General features: G+C 48.4%; 1 pseudogene; it reads left to right on the top strand.

Moving 5' to 3' along the window:
* Positions 1 to 4,941: 4,941 nt before the first annotated feature.
* LOC138427874 (translationally-controlled tumor protein pseudogene) lies at positions 4,942 to 5,708 on the top strand (annotated as a pseudogene).
* The last annotated feature ends 753 nt before the right edge of the window (positions 5,709 to 6,461 follow it).

The raw sequence follows: 6,461 nt of genomic DNA on the forward strand, positions 1-6,461 counted from the left end.
CTGTTTCGGGGTCACTGCTCTGCCCACTTGCCACCCTGCCCCCCCCACTTCCCAGCATGTGTCTCCATCACGGGGCTGCAAGTTTAAAGGTCTTCATCTTAAGTTACAGATGAGGACACGGGGGCTGGACACCCAGGAGCCCACCACAGTGTTTGCACACCACGTGTGTGCGTATACACCATGGGTGTGTATAGCCAGGGCGTGTAGAGTCACACGGGAGAGTCCCCAGCTCCGAGCCCCCATGCCTCCTTGCCTCTCGGCTTCTCGTATATCCCACCTTTCTGAACACCCCTTCTCCAGGGAGCAGCGGTGGGTCTGGAAAGAGTCATTTGTCTTCTTACAGTTGGAGATCAATATGGAACCTGGAAATCATCTTTGTTCTTTTCCTGTCTTTGTTCCAATGCCTTAAAATAGAGGCCCATCCATGTCGTGATTCAGTTATGAAAATTCCAGCCTCTCTGTGGTCAGGGAGTAGAAGCTAAGTTTAAAATACTTTCACTTGCAATGTTTCCAAGGCAACCTGTAAACAAAAGCACCCCCTCCCTAGCCAGGCTCCAAGTTTCCACCCAGTGCTGGGGGCTTCAGGAATCAGAGAGGAGGGGAGGGGGATCCTGTGAGCTGAGCAGGTCCTTGGGGCCGACCTGAAAGTTGGTGCCATTTTCCTCATTCCCTTATGTTAGCTTATTTTTGTCCCCAAACTTATGATCCATAAGTGCTTCAACATTCTACTCTAGTTTCTAAAATAAAATGAATTGGGTCTTTGCAAAATCAGTAAAATGTTTGCAGAAGCAACATTTTTTCTTTAACAGTGCAGGGGAAAAAAAAAAAAGAGCATGGTTGTGAATTGCATTAAGAATTCCCATTACTTGAGTTTAGACTATAAGAAAAATGACCGGATATAAGACTAGATTAGAGAAAAAGATGTAATATTCTATTACTGGGTTTATGGCTAAATATAAAACCCGAGTACACTGCTCCCAGGCACTTGCCCTTGTCCATTCAAACCACTAATAAATGGTGAATTCCCTTAGTTTAAAAAAGATTGTGACTCTCACCTTTAAGCTTTCATAGCTGTTGGAAGGGAGAAAATTAGAGCTATGTAGACTCATCTATTATTTTCCAAAAGGGGAAAAAAAAACCCCATGAAATGTCTTGCAGAGAAGAGGGGAGTTTCTTTCGCGGGCATGACATGTGTCAACGTTTGCTCCCTCGCCCAGGGAGAGCCTTATTTTGGAAAGACCCAGGGAAGGCAGGAAGGGGCTATGGCAGCGGGTGGGTGGACCTTGGAGAAGACTGCAGCAGAGAGGGCTCCATCCTAGGAGGTGGAGGTCTGGGCCGTGGAGACCCAGAGCCCCTTGCTTGTTGCAAACAAGACCCTTCAGTGAAACCAAACAAATGAGACCGCCAAGAATTTTTTTTTTTCTCTTGTTCCTAACTTTCCCATAAAAAGATTCAGGTAAATGTAGCATGACGAGCCAATTTAAGCCAATTTCAAAGTTATTTGAGTAATTGGTTATTAAGATAACAGTCTCAAATTTCAATTCAGCAATTATTGTCTTAAAGACACAGACTCCTGCATCAGGAGAAAAGTGGGTGTTTTAAAGGGAAAGAGCCCCGGTTTTTCTGGGGGATGTGCCTGTGGACAGGGTGTTCACGCTGAGGACGTTTTCCTTGTCTTGAGAAGGGGCTCAAATGTCTACGTGAGGAAGCATCCAGAATACAACAGAACTGTACTCCCAAACAAAGACCAAAACCACACCCTTGTCTTGGTCTTCATGAAGATCCAAGGCCCTGCCAAGTCTCTCTCAAAAGTATACACGTGTGCACACTCGCACACGTGGGCGTGCGTCCTCACCCCAAGTTGAGCCCCGCAGAGGGACTTCTCCCTGCCCCGGCATAGCCACAAGCAGTCTCCCGCTGGGAAAGACGGCCTTGGCAGAGGTTCCTGGTGGAAGGCCAAGTTGCCTTTCTAATGATGGGTGGAATTACCTCCAAAAAGCCTTACAGTAAAGAAATACAAAATGCTCAGCTGATTCCAGTTAATCAAACCCCTAGGATGAATGCCTTCAACCAATTATTATAAGCTACTAGATAATCAGTGAGCCCAACCTGCAAGGGACTTACCTTTAGGCACTGGTGGCTGATAGTTTTTGCTGAAACAAACACAAATCCTTGATCCTGGAAAGACTAGGGAAGCTAGACATCAAAGATGCAAAGTGCCCCTTTAGGGATGGTAAACGGTAGTAGGAGGTACTTCTGGCTGAAAGTTGGTCTCAGGCATCTGCTGGGTACCAGGCAAGGCGTTTTAGATGAATCGACTCATCTACTTCTTACAGAGATCCTAGAGAGCAGGGAGTTTTAGGCAGGGAAACTGAGGATGAGAGAGCTTACACAGCCTGTCCAAGGTCCTGGAGGTAGAAGGGTGCTTTGGCGCTGGAAGACAGTCACCACTCTAAACACCAAGCCCATGGTCACTAGACAAGACTGTCACTAGGGTAGAGAGCAGTGGATGCCCTTTCTCTCCAGGAAGCCCACCTTAGGAGCCTGTTCCCAGGGCCAAGCAGGCTAATCTGCTCAGAGCTTCACCATCCACCCATCCACCGAGGGTACAGACACTCACGGGAGCTCACACTGAACTCACAAGTCTGCTTTGAATTAAACATAAATGCCCACAAAAGGAGAAGTATTTCCCAAATAAACAATTTCAATTAGCCTGTGCAATTTTGAAAGGCACTGCTAATCTCTGAGGACAGGGGAGACTAGCTCCCCCATCACGGTGGGGTCCTCCACGCCTCTCACTGAAGGACGCAGGTCTCAACTCCTGGTGCCTCGTACATCCCTGTCGTCACATCGTACCCTTCTGAGAGGACTCCCAGCCCAGGTGCAGCCCTCCAGGTGCAAGGTGGGCTGCCCTGAAGAATGAAAGCATCTCCATGCAGAAAGGCACAGGGCTGCCCATGGGCACCCCCTCTACAAACAAGTCTCTGCAGTCGCCGCTGAGCAGTGCAGGCTTCAGCAAGCGGATCAAGGGACATGAGAGCAGGCAAAGGGCCCTTCCTGCCTTCTTTGCACCTGCCACAGCAGCTGACACCTACTACATTTGTCATCAGAGAAAATTCTTTTCAGGTGGGCAGCTGAAAAAAGGGAGCCATTTCCAGCAAATCCCAAACCGTGCAAACAGATGTTATTCGCCAGTTACACTCTCTCGTCATCCCTCCTAATGCAATGCTTAGGAGTTTCTTCCCTGATCCACTTATTCCCAGACAGGGCGCCCCGCCCCCTCAGTGTGGGTTTTAAGACATATTTCCTGAGGAACGGCCGTGAGTGGATTTGAGGGCGGGTTGAGTGACATGGCCTGGGGTCAGCTGGGCAAAGGGATGAAAGATTTCAGCGGTTCAGACAGAGGCAGACGGAGCGGCCGGCCTTACAGCTTACATCTCCCTTTAAAAAAGGATATTACACAGCAGAATGTCCCTCCAGTATCATCTATTTACTCTATTAATTTTGAAAATTTTTCAACCCTTTGTTCAAGTCAAAGGATTATGGAGGAGGTCGATCAGTAGTATGCGCACACACAAACACACTCACAAACACACTCTCACACACACTCTCACCCACTCACACACACACACTCACATCCCCACACGCACACTCACTCAAACACATACACACTCACACACATACACTGACACACACACACATACACTCTCATGCACACATACTCATCCTCAGACACACACATACACACACACACCCACATATACCCTCACACACACACACACTTACACATACTCACACACCGTCACATATACCCTCACGCACACACTTACACACGTACACTGAAACACTCACCTACACCCTCACAAACACACACACACGCATACACTGACATACACACTCATATACACCCTTACACATTTAATTTTTTGCTGTCATTTCCAAAAGAAGAGAAATTCATCCCAGAGCAGAGATGTCTGGGGGAGAACTGGCAGCATGGAGCATAGGGCAGCATGGAGGAGCTGGCCAGGCCTTCTGGAACCTTGAGCCCAGGCCTGTCGATGCCCGGCTTCTGAGTTCAGCAGGATCAGTACGGCGCACACGGGGCGGTGCCCAGAGCTCAGGCCACCCTCCATGCAGGGCAGGAGGGAGCCCGCCGGCCCAGCCTCTCCAGGCTCCAGCCAGACCTTTCAGAACTCCCCCCGCTCCTCAGCCTGGCACAGTGGGCTCCCTCCACCCACCTCAGGGCTCCCCCTGAGGCCCCAGGAGAGGGTGGGGAGCCCATCAGGGCACCAGCAGACGCTGGAGAGCCTGCATTAAGCCCAGCACTGATTCCCCGTTGGCAATGCTGGCAGTCATCGGGAAGATCCACAGATCAGTCAGAAACAGCGACAGATCGTGACACCATCCTGTCACTGCAGGCATGTGTTATTCCACTAATTCCAAGACAACCTGGACTCATGCTTTGTTTTAATTGATTTTCCAAAATTTTGAATTACCTGAAGATTCACATGCATTTGCAAGGAATGACACTGGAAGATCCCATACGTCCATCCCCAGCTTCCCCGTGGTATCGCCTGGAAAAGCTGCAACATCAACAGCAGGAAAGTGTCATGGCTCCCCGCTCCGTGTGGACTCGCTTCTTGTGCATGTGCGTGTTTAGCCTGTACGGTTTTATCACATCTGTGACTCCACCACCGCGGCCAGGGCCCCGCTTCCCTCCCTCCCTCCCTCAGGCTGCCCTTTCACATCCTACCTCTTGGGCCACCCCCACCCCCACCCTCCACTTCCCACCCACTGCTGACCACTATTCTCACTTTTGGAATTTCGTCATTTCAAGAGTGTTAAGTAGCTTTTCCGCCCGCTCCCCCCTCCGCCCGAGCGACGCTCTGGCCGCACTGCGCTCTCGCTCTGAGCTCCGGGCTCCTGCTAAGCCAGCGCCGCTGTCGCCTCCCTCCAGCCGCCATCATGATCATCTACCGGGACCTCATCAGCCATGACGAGATGTTCTCCGACATCTACAAGATCCGGGAGGTCGCGGACGGGCTGTGTCTGGAGGTGGAGGGGAAAGATGGTCAGTAGGACTGAGGGTAACATCGATGACTCGCTCATTGGTGGAAATGCCTCCGCTGAAGGCCCCGAGGGCGAAGGTACGGAAAGCACAGTAATCACTGGTGTCGATATTGTCAGGAACCATCACTTGCAGGAAACCAGCTTCACAAAAGAAGCCTACAAGAAGTACATCAAAGATTACATGAAGTCAATCAAAGGGAAACTTGAAGAACAGAGACCAGAAAGAGTAAAACCTTTTATGACAGGGGCTGCAGAACAAATCAAACACATCCTTGCTAATTTCAAAAACTATCAGTTCTTTATTGGTGAAAACATGAATCCAGATGGCATGGTTGCTCTGCTGGACTACCGTGAGGATGGTGTAACCCCATATATGATTTTCTTTAAGGATGGTTTAGAGATGGAAAAATGTTAACAAAGTTGGCAGTTACTTTGGATCAATCACCTGTCGTCAAAACTGGCTGGCCACTGCTTTTCATCCACACAACACCAGGACTTAGACAGATGGGACTGATGTCATCTCGAGTTCTTCATTTGTTTTGAAAGTTGATTTATTTGGAGCGGAGGCATTGTTTTTGAGAAAACGTGTCATGTAGCTTGTCTAAAAATAAAACACATTTAAACTCAAAAAAAAAAAAGAGTGTTAAGTACCAAACAGCAAATAATAGCATAAAAATCACAAACAGCAATGCATCTATACATGTACCAAACCAAAACAGAAAGAATGTTTTATAAACAGAATGAGACAGCATCTAACCTTTAGAGATGGGCGTATTTTTCACTCAGCAGAATTCTTTGGAGATCCATCCACGTGTCAGTGAACATCAGTAATTCGTTCCCTTTCCTTATGAGTCGTGTTCCCTGGAATGGATGTACCACAGTTGGGCTAACCATTCACTTTCTGAAGGGTGTATGAATGCATATGGTTTACACAGCACTGCTGTTTCTAAGTGGAGTGGAGCCTGGGGTGCGGCTCTGTCCCTGCCACGCCTGGGCCCGAGCTTCCTGGGCCCCAGACTCATCTTTCAGCACGCACATATGAGGGAATGTTTTTTCAAACAGGCCAGCATGATGTCACTGCCTCTAATTCATAAATTGTCTTCACGTCTCTGGCTCACGATGCAAGAGAAGAAAAGCACCAAATGGAACACATCGAGTAATATGATCAGAAGGCTTAACCCTGGTTACTTTAAAGTATGGAGAAAGTGGATTGTCAACTTCTTATTAAAAACATTTACTGTCTCCATGGAGAATTTTTTAAAAAAATAAACTAGGGCAAAGGAAGGACACATGATGTAAGGTTTGGTACAAAGGAGTTAATATCCCGTAAATTAGAGCTCCTGGAATAGTTTAATTGTGAAATGGGCAGGTGATCCTGTGAGCATGTAGTC

The sequence above is a fragment of the Ovis canadensis genome, chromosome 22 (genome assembly GCF_042477335.2).
Source record: "Ovis canadensis isolate MfBH-ARS-UI-01 breed Bighorn chromosome 22, ARS-UI_OviCan_v2, whole genome shotgun sequence".
Classification (NCBI taxonomy): domain Eukaryota; kingdom Metazoa; phylum Chordata; class Mammalia; order Artiodactyla; family Bovidae; genus Ovis; species Ovis canadensis.